The sequence below is a fragment of the Pseudophryne corroboree genome, chromosome 3 (genome assembly GCF_028390025.1).
Source record: "Pseudophryne corroboree isolate aPseCor3 chromosome 3, aPseCor3.hap2, whole genome shotgun sequence".
Taxonomy (NCBI): domain Eukaryota; kingdom Metazoa; phylum Chordata; class Amphibia; order Anura; family Myobatrachidae; genus Pseudophryne; species Pseudophryne corroboree.
Genome location: NC_086446.1, coordinates 150,789,019 through 150,804,764, shown reverse-complemented (window position 1 = coordinate 150,804,764; position 15,746 = coordinate 150,789,019). Strand labels below are relative to the sequence as shown.

The 15,746-nt window shown below is 29.3% G+C and overlaps 7 non-coding genes across 7 annotated transcripts; all 7 read left to right on the top strand.

Moving 5' to 3' along the window:
* The first annotated feature begins 365 nt into the window (after positions 1 to 365).
* TRNAG-CCC (transfer RNA glycine (anticodon CCC)) lies at positions 366 to 436 on the top strand. The gene has a single exon. It is a non-coding gene; the product is annotated as a tRNA-Gly (tRNA).
* Positions 437 to 2,007: 1,571 nt separating this feature from the next.
* On the top strand, positions 2,008 to 2,078 carry TRNAG-CCC (transfer RNA glycine (anticodon CCC)). Its single transcript has one exon. It is a non-coding gene; the product is annotated as a tRNA-Gly (tRNA).
* A 1,997-nt stretch (positions 2,079 to 4,075) lies between these two features.
* On the top strand, positions 4,076 to 4,146 carry TRNAG-CCC (transfer RNA glycine (anticodon CCC)). The gene has a single exon. It is a non-coding gene; the product is annotated as a tRNA-Gly (tRNA).
* A 1,003-nt stretch (positions 4,147 to 5,149) lies between these two features.
* On the top strand, positions 5,150 to 5,220 carry TRNAG-CCC (transfer RNA glycine (anticodon CCC)). Its single transcript has one exon. It is a non-coding gene; the product is annotated as a tRNA-Gly (tRNA).
* Positions 5,221 to 8,291: 3,071 nt separating this feature from the next.
* Positions 8,292 to 8,362, top strand: TRNAG-CCC (transfer RNA glycine (anticodon CCC)). The gene has a single exon. It is a non-coding gene; the product is annotated as a tRNA-Gly (tRNA).
* A 1,570-nt stretch (positions 8,363 to 9,932) lies between these two features.
* On the top strand, positions 9,933 to 10,003 carry TRNAG-CCC (transfer RNA glycine (anticodon CCC)). Its single transcript has one exon. It is a non-coding gene; the product is annotated as a tRNA-Gly (tRNA).
* Positions 10,004 to 11,509: 1,506 nt separating this feature from the next.
* Positions 11,510 to 11,580, top strand: TRNAG-CCC (transfer RNA glycine (anticodon CCC)). The gene has a single exon. It is a non-coding gene; the product is annotated as a tRNA-Gly (tRNA).
* The last annotated feature ends 4,166 nt before the right edge of the window (positions 11,581 to 15,746 follow it).

Below are 15,746 nucleotides of genomic sequence, written 5' to 3'. Positions count from 1 at the left end.
AAACAATTTAACATGACATATAACCTACGTGACCTACAAGATGACTGGATGCACCACATTGTAGTTAAATATGGTAGTAATACTTTCTTTATACTTAGAAAATGTGTTTACTTGTGACACTAACTTTAAGATCTCATAGCTTTTTTCTGCTGACAATAACATTTATTAATAAACTGAATCTGCATAACAAATTCATTAGCACAAATTTTTTGACAAATAAATACATCCATGGATCAAAGAAATATTTTTCTTAATTAGGGAAAGCTATGCAGCAGTGCAATTAGTAAATTTTCAATAAAAAAGATATTCATGTCACATAGTTTTGAATATACATCTATTTTCTTGTAGAGCATTACAAACCAGCAGCGTTAGTAGTGTAGGGGTATCATGCAAGATTCCCATTCTTGCGACCTGGGTTCAAATACCAGCTAGCGCGGAAAAAAATACATTTTAAATCTTATATTAGGTATCAAACTAATATGAAATGTATTAGTCTTAAAACATTTTAAGAGATTATATTTAAAATGTTATACTATCTATCAAACTAATATGAAATGTATTAGTCTAAAAACTATTTAACATGACATGTATCCTACATGATGACTGGATGCACCACATTGTAGTTAAATATGGCAGTAATACTTTATACTTAGAAAATTTGTTTGCTTGTGACACTAACTTTAAGATCTCATAGCTTTTTTTCTGCTGACAATAACATTTATTAATAATACATCCATGGAGCAAAGAAATATTTTTCTTAATTAGGGAAAGCTATGCAGCAGTGCAATTAGTAAATTTTCAATTAAAAAGATATTCATGTCACACAGTTTTGAATATACATCTATTTTCTTGTAGAGCCCTATAAGCCAGCAGCGCTACTAATGTAGGGGTATCATGCAAGAGTCTCATTCTTGCGACCTGTGTTCGAGTACCGGCTAGCGCAGAAAAAACACATTTTAAAACTTATATTAGATATCAAACTAATATGAAATGTATTAGTCTTAAAACATTTTAAGAGATTATATTTAAAATGTTATACTATCTATCAAACTAATAAGAAATGTATTAGTCTAAAAACAATTTAACATGACATATAACCTACATGACCTACAAGATGACTGGATGCACCACATTGTAGTTAAATATGGCAGTAATACTTTCTTTATACTTAGAACATTTGTTTACTTGTGACACTTACTTTAAGATCTCATAGCTTTTTTCTGCTGACAATAACATTTATTAATAAACTGAATCTGCATAACAAATTCATTAGCACAACTTTTTTGACAAATAAATACATCCATGGATCAAAGAAATATTTTTCTTAATTAGGGAAAGCTATGCAGCAGTGCAATTAGTAAATTTTCAATTAAAAAGATATTCATGTCACATAGTTTTGAATATACATCTATTTTCTTGTGGAGCCCTATAAGCCAGCAGCGCTACTAGTGTAGGGGTATAATGCAAGAGTACCATTCTTGTGACCTTTGTTCGAGTACCGGCTAGTGCAGAAAAAACACATTTTAAATCTTATATTAGGTATCAAACTAATATGAAATGTATTAGTCTTAAAACATTTTAAGAGATTATATTTAAAATGTTATACTATCTATCAAACTAATATAAAATGTATTAGTCTAAAAACAATTTAACATGACATATAACCTACGTGACCTACAAGATGACTGGATGCACCACATTGTAGTTAAATATGGTAGTAATACTTTCTTTATACTTAGAAAATGTGTTTACTTGTGACACTAACTTTAAGATCTCATAGCTTTTTTCTGCTGACAATAACATTTATTAATAAACTGAATCTGCATAACAAATTCATTAGCACAACTTTTTTGACAAATAAATACATCCATGGATCAAATAAATATTTTTCTTAATTAGGGAAAGCTATGCAGCAGTGCAATTAGTAAATTTTCAATAAAAAAAGATATTCATGTCACATAGTTTTGAATATACATCTATTTTCTTGAAGAGCATTACAAACCAGCAGCGTTAGTAGTGTAGGGGTATCATGCAAGATTCCCATTCTTGCGACCTGGGTTCAAATACCAGCTAGCGCGGAAAAAAATACGTTTAAAATCTTATATTAGGTATCAAACTAATATGAAATGTATTAGTCTTAAAACATTTTAACATGACATGTATCCTACATGATGACTGGATGCACCACATTGTAGTTAAATATGGCAGTAATACTTTATACTTAGAAAATTTGTTTGCTTGTGACACTAACTTTAAGATCTCATAGCTTTTTTCTGCTGACAATAACATTTATTAATAATACATCCATGGAGCAAAGAAATATTTTTCTTAATTAGGGAAAGCTATGCAGCAGTGCAATTAGTAAATTTTCAATTAAAAAGATATTCATGTCACACAGTTTTGAATATACATCTATTTTCTTGTAGAGCCCTATATGTCAGCAGCGCTACTAGTGTAGGGGTATCATGCAAGAGTCTCATTCTTGCGACCTGTGTTCGAGTACCGGCTAGCGCAGAAAAAACACATTTTAAATCTTATATTAGGTATCAAACTAATATGAAATGTATTAGTCTTAAAACATTTTAAGAGATTATATTTAAAATGTTATACTATATATCAAACTAATAAGAAATGTATTAGTCTAAAAACAATTTAACATGACATATAACCTACATGACCTACAAGATGACTGGATGCACCACATTGTAGTTAAATATGGCAGTAATACTTTCTTTATACTTAGAACATTTGTTTACTTGTGACACTAACTTTAAGATCTCATAGCTTTTTTCTGCTGACAATAACATTTATTAATAAACTGAATCTGCATAAAAAAATTCATTAGCACAACTTTTTTGACAAATAAATACATCCATGGAGCAAAGAAATATTTTTCTTAATTAGGGAAAGCTATGCAGCAGTGCAATTAGTAAATTTTCAATTAAAAAGATATTCATGTCACATAGTTTTGAATATACATCTATTTTCTTGTGGAGCATTATAAACCAGCAGCGTTAGTAGTGTAGGGGTATCATGCAAGATTCCCATTCTTGCGACCTGCGTTTGAGTCCCGGCTAGAGCAGAAAAAAATATATTTTAAATCTTATATTAGGTATCAAACTAATATGAAATGTATTAGTCTTAAAAATTTTAAGAGATTATATTTAAAATGTTATACTATCTATCAAACTAATATGAAATGTATTAGTCTATAAACTATTTAACATGACATGTATCCTACATGATGACTGGATGCACCACATTGTAGTTAAATATGGCAGTAATACTTTATACTTAGAAAATTTGTTTGCTTGTGACACTAACTTTAAGATCTCATAGCTTTTTTTCTGCTGACAATAACATTTATTAATAATACATCCATGGAGCAAAGAAATATGTTTCTTAATTAGGGAAAGCTATGCAGCAGTGCAATTAGTAAATTTTCAATTAAAAAGATATTCATGTCACATAGTTTTGAATATACATCTATTTTCTTGTAGAGCCCTATATGTCAGCAGCACTACTAGTGTAGGGGTATCATGCAAGAGTCTCATTCTTGCGACCTGTGTTCGAGTACCGGCTAGCGCAGAAAAAACACATTTTAAATCTTATATTAGGTATCAAACTAATATGAAATGTATTAGTCTTAAAACATTTTAAGAGATTATATTTAAAATGTTATACTATCTATCAAACTAATAAGAAATGTATTAGTCTAAAAACAATTTAACATGACATATAACCTACAAGATGACTGGATGCACCACATTGTAGTTAAATATGGCAGTAATACTTTCTTTATACTTAGAACATTTGTTTACTTGTGACACTAACTTTAAGATCTCATAGCTTTTTTCTGCTGACAATAACATTTATTAATAAACTGAATCTGCATAACAAATTCATTAGCACAAATTTTTTGACAAATAAATACATCCATGGATCAAAGAAATATTTTTCTTAATTAGGGAAAGCTATGCAGCAGTGCAATTAGTAAATTTTCAATAACAAAGATATTCATGTCACATAGTTTTGAATATACATCTATTTTCTTGTGGAGCATTACAAACCAGCAGCGTTAGTAGTGTAGGGGTATCATGCAAGATTCCCATTCTTGCGACCTGAGTTCAAATCCCGGCTAGCGCATAAAAAAATACATTTTAAATCTTATATTAGGTATCAAACTAATTTGAAATGTATTAGTCTTAAAACATTTTAAGAGATTATATTTAAAATGTTATACTATCTATCAAACTAATATGAAATGTATTAGTCTAAAAACTATTTAAAATGACATGTATCCTACATGATGACTGGATGCACCACATTGTAGTTAAATATGGCAGTAATACTTTATACTTAGAAAATTTGTTTACTTGTGACACTAACTTTAAGATCTCATAGCTTTTTTTCTGCTGACAATAACATTTATTAATAATACATCCATGGAGCAAAGAAATATTTTTCTTAATTAGGGAAAGCTATGCAGCAGTGCAATTAGTAAATTTTCAATTAAAAAGATATTCATGTCACACAGTTTTGAATATACATCTATTTTCTTGTAGAGCCCTATATGTCAGCAGCGCTACTAGTGTAGGGGTATCATGCAAGAGTCTCATTCTTGCGATCTGTGTTCGAGTACCGGCTAGTGCAGAAAAAACACATTTTAAATCTTATATTAGGTATCAAACTAATATGAAATGTATTAGTCTTAAAACATTTTAAGAGATTATATTTAAAATGTTATACTATCTATCAAACTAATATAAAATGTATTAGTCTAAAAACAATTTAACATGACATATAACCTACGTGACCTACAAGATGACTGGATGCACCACATTGTAGTTAAATATGGTAGTAATACTTTCTTTATACTTAGAAAATGTGTTTACTTGTGACACTAACTTTAAGATCTCATAGCTTTTTTCTGCTGACAATAACATTTATTAATAAACTGAATCTGCATAACAAATTCATTAGCACAAATTTTTTGACAAATAAATACATCCATGGATCAAAGAAATATTTTTCTTAATTAGGGAAAGCTATGCAGCAGTGCAATTAGTAAATTTTCAATAAAAAAGATATTCATGTCACATAGTTTTGAATATACATCTATTTTCTTGTAGAGCATTACAAACCAGCAGCGTTAGTAGTGTAGGGGTATCATGCAAGATTCCCATTCTTGCGACCTGGGTTCAAATACCAGCTAGCGCGGAAAAAAATACATTTTAAATCTTATATTAGGTATCAAACTAATATGAAATGTATTAGTCTTAAAACATTTTAAGAGATTATATTTAAAATGTTATACTATCTATCAAACTAATATGAAATGTATTAGTCTAAAAACTATTTAACATGACATGTATCCTACATGATGACTGGATGCACCACATTGTAGTTAAATATGGCAGTAATACTTTATACTTTGAAAATTTGTTTGCTTGTGACACTAACTTTAAGATCTCATAGCTTTTTTTCTGCTGACAATAACATTTATTAATAATACATCCATGGAGCAAAGAAATATTTTTCTTAATTAGGGAAAGCTATGCAGCAGTGCAATTAGTAAATTTTCAATTAAAAAGATATTCATGTCACACAGTTTTGAATATACATCTATTTTCTTGTAGAGCCCTATAAGCCAGCAGCGCTACTAATGTAGGGGTATCATGCAAGAGTCTCATTCTTGCGACCTGTGTTCGAGTACCGGCTAGCGCAGAAAAAACACATTTTAAAACTTATATTAGATATCAAACTAATATGAAATGTATTAGTCTTAAAACATTTTAAGAGATTATATTTAAAATGTTATACTATCTATCAAACTAATAAGAAATGTATTAGTCTAAAAACAATTTAACATGACATATAACCTACATGACCTACAAGATGACTGGATGCACCACATTGTAGTTAAATATGGCAGTAATACTTTCTTTATACTTAGAACATTTGTTTACTTGTGACACTTACTTTAAGATCTCATAGCTTTTTTCTGCTGACAATAACATTTATTAATAAACTGAATCTGCATAACAAATTCATTATCACAACTTTTTTGACAAATAAATACATCCATGGATCAAAGAAATATTTTTCTTAATTAGGGAAAGCTATGCAGCAGTGCAATTAGTAAATTTTCAATTAAAAAGATATTCATGTCACATAGTTTTGAATATACATCTATTTTCTTGTGGAGCCCTATAAGCCAGCAGCGCTACTAGTGTAGGGGTATCATGCAAGAGTACCATTCTTGTGACCTTTGTTCGAGTACCGGCTAGCGCAGAAAAAACACATTTTAAATCTTATATTAGGTATCAAACTAATATGAAATGTATTAGTCTTAAAACATTTTAAGAGATTATATTTAAAATGTTATACTATCTATCAAACTAATATAAAATGTATTAGTCTAAAAACAATTTAACATGACATATAACCTACGTGACCTACAAGATGACTGGATGCACCACATTGTAGTTAAATATGGTAGTAATACTTTCTTTATACTTAGAAAATGTGTTTACTTGTGACACTAACTTTAAGATCTCATAGCTTTTTTCTGCTGACAATAACATTTATTAATAAACTGAATCTGCATAACAAATTCATTAGCACAACTTTTTTGACAAATAAATACATCCATGGATCAAATAAATATTTTTCTTAATTAGGGAAAGCTATGCAGCAGTGCAATTAGTAAATTTTCAATAAAAAAAGATATTCATGTCACATAGTTTTGAATATACATCTATTTTCTTGAAGAGCATTACAAACCAGCAGCGTTAGTAGTGTAGGGGTATCATGCAAGGTTCCCATTCTTGCGACCTGGGTTCAAATACCAGCTAGCGCGGAAAAAAATACGTTTAAAATCTTATATTAGGTATCAAACTAATATGAAATGTATTAGTCTTAAAACATTTTAACATGACATGTATCCTACATGATGACTGGATGCACCACATTGTAGTTAAATATGGCAGTAATACTTTATACTTAGAAAATTTGTTTGCTTGTGACACTAACTTTAAGATCTCATAGCTTTTTTCTGCTGACAATAACATTTATTAATAATACATCCATGGAGCAAAGAAATATTTTTCTTAATTAGGGAAAGCTATGCAGCAGTGCAATTAGTAAATTTTCAATTAAAAAGATATTCATGTCACATAGTTTTGAATATACATCTATTTTCTTGTGGAGCATTATAAACCAGCAGCGTTAGTAGTGTAGGGGTATCATGCAAGATTCCCATTCTTGCGACCTGCGTTTGAGTCCCGGCTAGAGCAGAAAAAAATATATTTTAAATCTTATATTAGGTATCAAACTAATATGAAATGTATTAGTCTTAAAAATTTTAAGAGATTATATTTAAAATGTTATACTATCTATCAAACTAATATGAAATGTATTAGTCTATAAACTATTTAACATGACATGTATCCTACATGATGACTGGATGCACCACATTGTAGTTAAATATGGCAGTAATACTTTATACTTAGAAAATTTGTTTGCTTGTGACACTAACTTTAAGATCTCATAGCTTTTTTTCTGCTGACAATAACATTTATTAATAATACATCCATGGAGCAAAGAAATATGTTTCTTAATTAGGGAAAGCTATGCAGCAGTGCAATTAGTAAATTTTCAATTAAAAAGATATTCATGTCACATAGTTTTGAATATACATCTATTTTCTTGTAGAGCCCTATATGTCAGCAGCACTACTAGTGTAGGGGTATCATGCAAGAGTCTCATTCTTGCGACCTGTGTTCGAGTACCGGCTAGCGCAGAAAAAACACATTTTAAATCTTATATTAGGTATCAAACTAATATGAAATGTATTAGTCTTAAAACATTTTAAGAGATTATATTTAAAATGTTATACTATCTATCAAACTAATAAGAAATGTATTAGTCTAAAAACAATTTAACATGACATATAACCTACAAGATGACTGGATGCACCACATTGTAGTTAAATATGGCAGTAATACTTTCTTTATACTTAGAACATTTGTTTACTTGTGACACTAACTTTAAGATCTCATAGCTTTTTTCTGCTGACAATAACATTTATTAATAAACTGAATCTGCATAACAAATTCATTAGCACAAATTTTTTGACAAATAAATACATCCATGGATCAAAGAAATATTTTTCTTAATTAGGGAAAGCTATGCAGCAGTGCAATTAGTAAATTTTCAATAACAAAGATATTCATGTCACATAGTTTTGAATATACATCTATTTTCTTGTGGAGCATTACAAACCAGCAGCGTTAGTAGTGTAGGGGTATCATGCAAGATTCCCATTCTTGCGACCTGAGTTCAAATCCCGGCTAGCGCATAAAAAAATACATTTTAAATCTTATATTAGGTATCAAACTAATTTGAAATGTATTAGTCTTAAAACATTTTAAGAGATTATATTTAAAATGTTATACTATCTATCAAACTAATATGAAATGTATTAGTCTAAAAACTATTTAACATGACATGTATCCTACATGATGACTGGATGCACCACATTGTAGTTAAATATGGCAGTAATACTTTATACTTAGAAAATTTGTTTGCTTGTGACACTAACTTTAAGATCTCATAGCTTTTTTTCTGCTGACAATAACATTTATTAATAATACATCCATGGAGCAAAGCAATATGTTTCTTAATTAGGGAAAGCTATGCAGCAGTGCAATTAGTAAATTTTCAATTAAAAAGATATTCATGTCACATAGTTTTGAATATACATCTATTTTCTTGTAGAGCCCTATATGTCAGCAGCGCTACTAGTGTAGGGGTATCATGCAAGAGTCTCATTCTTGCGACCTCTGTTCGAGTACCGGCTAGCGCAGAAAAAACACATTTTAAATCTTATATTAAGTATCAAACTAATATGAAATGTATTAGTCTTAAAACATTTTAAGAGACTATATTTAAAATGTTATACTATCTATCAAACTAATAAGAAATGTATTAGTCTAAAAACAATTTAACATGACATATAACCTACATGACCTACAAGATGACTGGATGCACCACATTGTAGTTAAATATGGCAGTAATACTTTCTTTATACTTAGAACATTTGTTTACTTGTGACACTAACTTTAAGATCTCATAGCTTTTTTCTGCTGACAATAACATTTATTAATAAACTGAATCTGCATAACAAATTCATTAGCACAACTTTTTTGACAATTAAATACATCCATGGATCCAAGAAATATTTTTCTTAATTAGGGAAAGCTATGCAGCAGTGCAATTAGTAAATTTTCAATTAAAAAGATATTCATGTCACATAGTTTTGAATATACAGCTATTTTCTTGTGGAGCCCTATAAGCCAGCAGCGCTACTAGTGTAGGGGTATCATGCAAGAGTACCATTCTTGTGACCTTTGTTCGAGTACCGGCTAGTGCAGAAAAAACACATTTGAAATCTTATATTAGGTATCAAACTAATATAAAATGTATTAGTCTTAAAACATTTTAAGAGATTATATTTAAAATGTTATACTATCTATCAAACTAATATAAAATGTATTAGTCTAAAAACAATTTAACATGACATATAACCTACGTGACCTACAAGATGACTGGATGCACCACATTGTAGTTAAATATGGTAGTAATACTTTCTTTATACTTAGAAATGTGTTTACTTGTGACACTAACTTTAAGATCTCATAGCTTTTTTCTGCTGACAATAACATTTATTAATAAACTGAATCTGCATAACAAATTCATTAGCACAACTTTATTTAACAAATAAATACATCCATGGAGCAAAGAAATATTTTTCTTAATTAGGGAAAGCTATGCAGCAGTGCATTTAGTAAATTTTCAATTAAAAAGATATTCATGTCACATAGTTTTGAATATACATCTATTTTCTTGTGGAGCATTACAAACCAGCAGCATTAGTAGTGTAGGGGTATCATGCAAGATTCCCGTTCTTGCGACCCGGGTTCAAATCCCGGCTAGCGCAGAAAAAAATACATTTTAAATCTTATATTAGGTATCAAACTAATATGAAATGTATTAGTCTTAAAACATTTTAAGAGATTATATTTAAAATGTTATACTATCTATCAAACTAATATGAAATGTATTAGTCTAAAAACTATTTAACATGACATGTATCCTACATGATGACTGGATGCACCACATTGTAGTTAAATATGGCAGTAATACTTTATACTTAGAAAATTTGTTTGCTTGTGACACTAACTTTAAGATCTCATAGCTTTTTTCTGCTGACAATAACATTTATTAATAATACATCCATGGAGCAAAGAAATATTTTTCTTAATTAGGGAAAGCTATGCAGCAGTGCAATTAGTAAATTTTCAATTTTAAAGATATTCATGGCACACAGTTATGAATATACATCTATTTTCTTGTAGAGCCCTATATGTCAGCAGCGATACTAGTGTAGAGGTATCATGCAAGAGTCTCATTCTTGCAACCTGTGTTCGAGTACCGGCTAGCGCAGAAAAAACACATTTTAAATCTTATATTAGGTATCAAACTAATATGAAATGTATTAGTCTTAAAACATTTTAAGAGAAATATTTAAAATGTTATACTATCTATCAAACTAATATGAAATGTATTAGTCTAAAAACAATTTAACATGACATATAACCTACATGACCTACAAGATTACTGGATGCACCACATTGTAGTTAAATATGGCAGTAATACTTTCTTTATACTTAGAACATTTGTTTACTTGTGACACTAACTTTAAGATCTCATAGCTTTTTTTCTGCTGACAATAACATTTATTAATAATACATCCATGGAGCAAAGAAATATTTTTCTTAATTAGGGAAAGCTATGCAGCAGTGCAATTAGTAAATGTTCAATTATAAAGATATTCATGTCACACAGTTTTGAATATACATCTATTTTCTTGTAGAGCCCTATATGTCAGCAGCGCTACTAGTGTAGGGGTATCATGCAAGAGTCTCATTCTTGAGACCTGTGTTCGAGTACCGGCTAGCGCAGAAAAAACACATTTTAAATCTTATATTAGGTAGCAAACTAATATGAAATGTATTAGTCTTAAAACATTTTAAGAGATTATATTTAAAATGTTATACTATCTATCAAACTAATAAGAAATGTATTAGTCTAAAAACAATTTAACATGACATATAACCCACATGACCTACAAGATGACTGGATGCACCACATTGTAGTTAAATATGTTCTTTATACTTAGAACATTTGTTTACTTGTGACACTAACTTTAAGATCTCATAGCTTTTTTCTGCTGACAATAACATTTATTAATAAACTGAATCTGCATAACAAATTCATTAGCACAACTTTGACAAATAAATACATCCATGGATCAAAGAAATATTTTTCTTAATTAGGGAAAGCTATGCAGCAGTGCAATTAGTAAATTTTCAATTAAAAAGATATTCATGTCACATAGTTTTGAATATACATCTATTTTCTTGTGGAGCATTACAAACCAGCAGCGTTAGTAATGTAGGGGTATCATGCAAGATTCCCATTCTAGCGACCTGGGTTCAAATCCCGGCTAGCGCAGAAAAAAATACATTTTAAATCTTATATTAGGTATCAAACTAATATGAAATGTATTAGTCTTAAAACATTTTAAGAGATTATATTTAAAATGTTATACTATCTATCAAACTAATATGAAATGTATTAGTCTAAAAACTATTTAACATGACATGTATCCTACATGATGACTGGATGCACCACATTGTAGTTAAATATGGCAGTAATACTTTATACTTAGAAAATGTGTTTGCTTGTGACACTAACTTTAAGATCTCATAGCTTTTTTTTCTGCTGACAATAACATTTATTAATAATACATCCATGGAGCAAAGAAATATTTTTCTTAATTAGGGAAAGCTATGCAGCAGTGCAATTAGTAAATTTTCAATTAAAAAGATATTCATGTCACATAGTTTTGAATATACATCTATTTTCTTGTGGAGCATTATAAACCAGCAGCGTTAGTAGTGTAGGGATATCATGCAAGATTCACATTCTTGCGACCTGCGTTCGAGTCCCGGCTAGAGCAGAAAAAAATATATTTTAAATCTTATATTAGGTATCAAACTAATATGAAATGTATTAGTCTTAAAACATTTTAAGAGATTATATTTAAAATGTTATACTATCTATCAAACTAATATGAAATGTATAAGTCTAAAAACTATTTAACATGACTGTGTATCCTACATGATGACTGGATGCAAAACATTGTAGTTAAATATGGCAGTAATACTTTATACTTAGAAAATTTGTTTGCTTGTGACACTAACTTTAAGATCTCATAGCTTTTTTCTGCTGACAATAACATTTATTAATAATACATCCATGGAGCAAAGAAATATTTTTCTTAATTAGGGAAAGCTATGCAGCAGTGCAATTAGTAAATTTTCAATTAAAAAGATATTCATGTCACACAGTTTCTAATATACATCTATTTTCTTGTAGAGCCCTATATGTCAGCAGCGCTAGTAGTGTAGGGGTATCATGCAAGAGTCTCATTCTTGCGACCTGTGTTCGAGTACCGGCTAGCGCAGAAAAAACACATTTTAAATCTTATATTAGGTATCAAACTAATATGAAATGTATTAGTCTTAAAACATTTTAAGAGAAATATTTAAAATGTTATACTATCTATCAAACTAATATGAAATGTATTAGTCTAAAAACAATTTAACATGACATATAACCTACATGACCTACAAGATGACTGGATGCACCACATTGTAGTTAAATATGGCAGTAATACTTTCTTTATACTTAGAACATTTGTTTACTTGTGACACTAACTTTAAGATCTCATAGCTTTTTTCTGCTGACAATAACATTTATTAATAAACTGAATCTGCATAACAAATTCATTAGCACAACTTTTTTGACAAATAAATACATCCATGGATCAAAGAAATATTTTTCTTAATTAGGGAAAGCTATGCCTCAGTGCAATTAGTAAATTTTCAATTAAAAAGATATTCATGTCACATAGTTTTGAATATACATCTATTTTCTTGTGGAGCATTATAAACCAGCAGCGTTAGTAGTGTAGGGATATCATGCAAGATTCACATTCTTGCGACCTGCGTTCGAGTCCCGGCTAGAGCAGAAAAAAATATATTTTAAATCTTATATTAGGTATCAAACTAATATGAAATGTATTAGTCTTAAAACATTTTAAGAGATTATATTTAAAATGTTATACTATCTATCAAACTAATATGAAATGTATAAGTCTAAAAACTATTTAACATGACTGTGTATCCTACATGATGACTGGATGCAAAACATTGTAGTTAAATATGGCAGTAATACTTTATACTTAGAAAATTTGTTTGCTTGTGACACTAACTTTAAGATCTCATAGCTTTTTTCTGCTGACAATAACATTTATTAATAATACATCCATGGAGCAAAGAAATATTTTTCTTAATTAGGGAAAGCTATGCAGCAGTGCAATTAGTAAATTTTCAATTAAAAAGATATTCATGTCACACAGTTTCTAATATACATCTATTTTCTTGTAGAGCCCTATATGTCAGCAGCGCTAGTAGTGTAGGGGTATCATGCAAGAGTCTCATTCTTGCGACCTGTGTTCGAGTACCGGCTAGCGCAGAAAAAACACATTTTAAATCTTATATTAGGTATCAAACTAATATGAAATGTATTAGTCTTAAAACATTTTAAGAGAAATATTTAAAATGTTATACTATCTATCAAACTAATATGAAATGTATTAGTCTAAAAACAATTTAACATGACATATAACCTACATGACCTACAAGATGACTGGATGCACCACATTGTAGTTAAATATGGCAGTAATACTTTCTTTATACTTAGAACATTTGTTTACTTGTGACACTAACTTTAAGATCTCATAGCTTTTTTCTGCTGACAATAACATTTATTAATAAACTGAATCTGCATAACAAATTCATTAGCACAACTTTTTTGACAAATAAATACATCCATGGATCAAAGAAATATTTTTCTTAATTAGGGAAAGCTATGCCTCAGTGCAATTAGTAAATTTTCAATTAAAAAGATATTCATGTCACATAGTTTTGAATATACATCTATTTTCTTGTGGAGCCCTATAAGCCACCAGCGCTACTAGTGTAGGGGTATCATGCAAGAGTACCATTCTTGTGACCTTTGTTCGAGTACCGGCTAGTGCAGAAAAAACACATTTTAAATCTTATATTAGGTATCAAACTAATATGAAATGTATTAGTCTTAAAACATTTTAAGAGATTATATTTAAAATGTTATACTATCTATCAAACTAATATGAAATGTATTAGTCTAAAAACTATTTAACATGACATGTATCCTACATGATGACTGGATGCACCACATTGTAGTTAAATATGGCAGTAATACTTTATACTTAGAAAATTTGTTTGCTTGTGACACTAACTTTAAGATCTCATAGCTTTTTTTCTGCTGACAATAACATTTATTAATAATACATCCATGGAGCAAAGAAATATGTTTCTTAATTAGGGAAAGCTATGCAGCAGTGCAATTAGTAAATTTTCAATTAAAAAGATATTCATGTCACATAGTTTTGAATATACATCTATTTTCTTGTAAAGCCCTATATGTCAGCAGCGCTACTAGTGTAGGGGTATCATGCAAGAGTACCATTCTTGTGACCTTTGTTCGCGTACCGGCTAGTGCAGAAAAAACACATTTGAAATCTTATATTAGGTATCAAACTAATATGAAATGTATTAGTCTTAAAACATTTTAAGAGATTATATTTAAAATGTTATACTATCTATCAAACTAATATAAAATGTATTAGTCTAAAAACAATTTAACATGACATATAACCTACGTGACCTACAAGATGACTGGATGCACCACATTGTAGTTAAATATAGTAGTAATACTTTCTTTATACTTAGAAAATGTGTTTACTTGTGACACTAACTTTAAGATCTCATAGCTTTTTTCTGCTAACAATAACATTTATTAATAAACTGAATCTGCATAACAAATTCATTAGTATAACTTTATTTAACAAATAAATACATCCATGGAGCAAAAAAATATGTTTCTTAATTAGGGAAAGCTATGCAGCAGTGCTATTAGTAAATTTTCAATTAAAAAGATATTCATGTCACATAGTTTTGAATATACAGCTATTTTCTTGTGGAACCCTATAAGCCAGCAGCGCTACTAGTGTAGGGGTATCATGCAAGAGTACCATTCTTGTGACCTTTGTTCGAGTACCGGCAAGTGCAGAAAAAACACATTTGAAATCTTATATTAGGTATCAAACTAATATGAAATGTATTAGTCTTAAAACATTTTTAAGAGAAATATTTAAAATGTTATACTATCTATCAAACTATTATGAAATGTATTAGTCTAAAAACAATTTAACATGACATATAACCTACATGACCTACAAGATGACTGGATGCACCACATTGTAGTTAAATATGGCAGTAATACTTTCTTTATACTTAGAACATTTGTTTACTTGTGACACTAACTTTAAGATCTCATAGCTTTTTACTGCTGACAATAACATTTATTAATAAACTGAATCTGCATAACAAATTCATTAGCACAACTTTTTTGACAAATAAATACATCCATGGATCAAAGAAATATTTTTCTTAATTAGGGAAAACTATGCAGCAGTGCAATTAGTAAATTTTCAATTAAAAAGATAT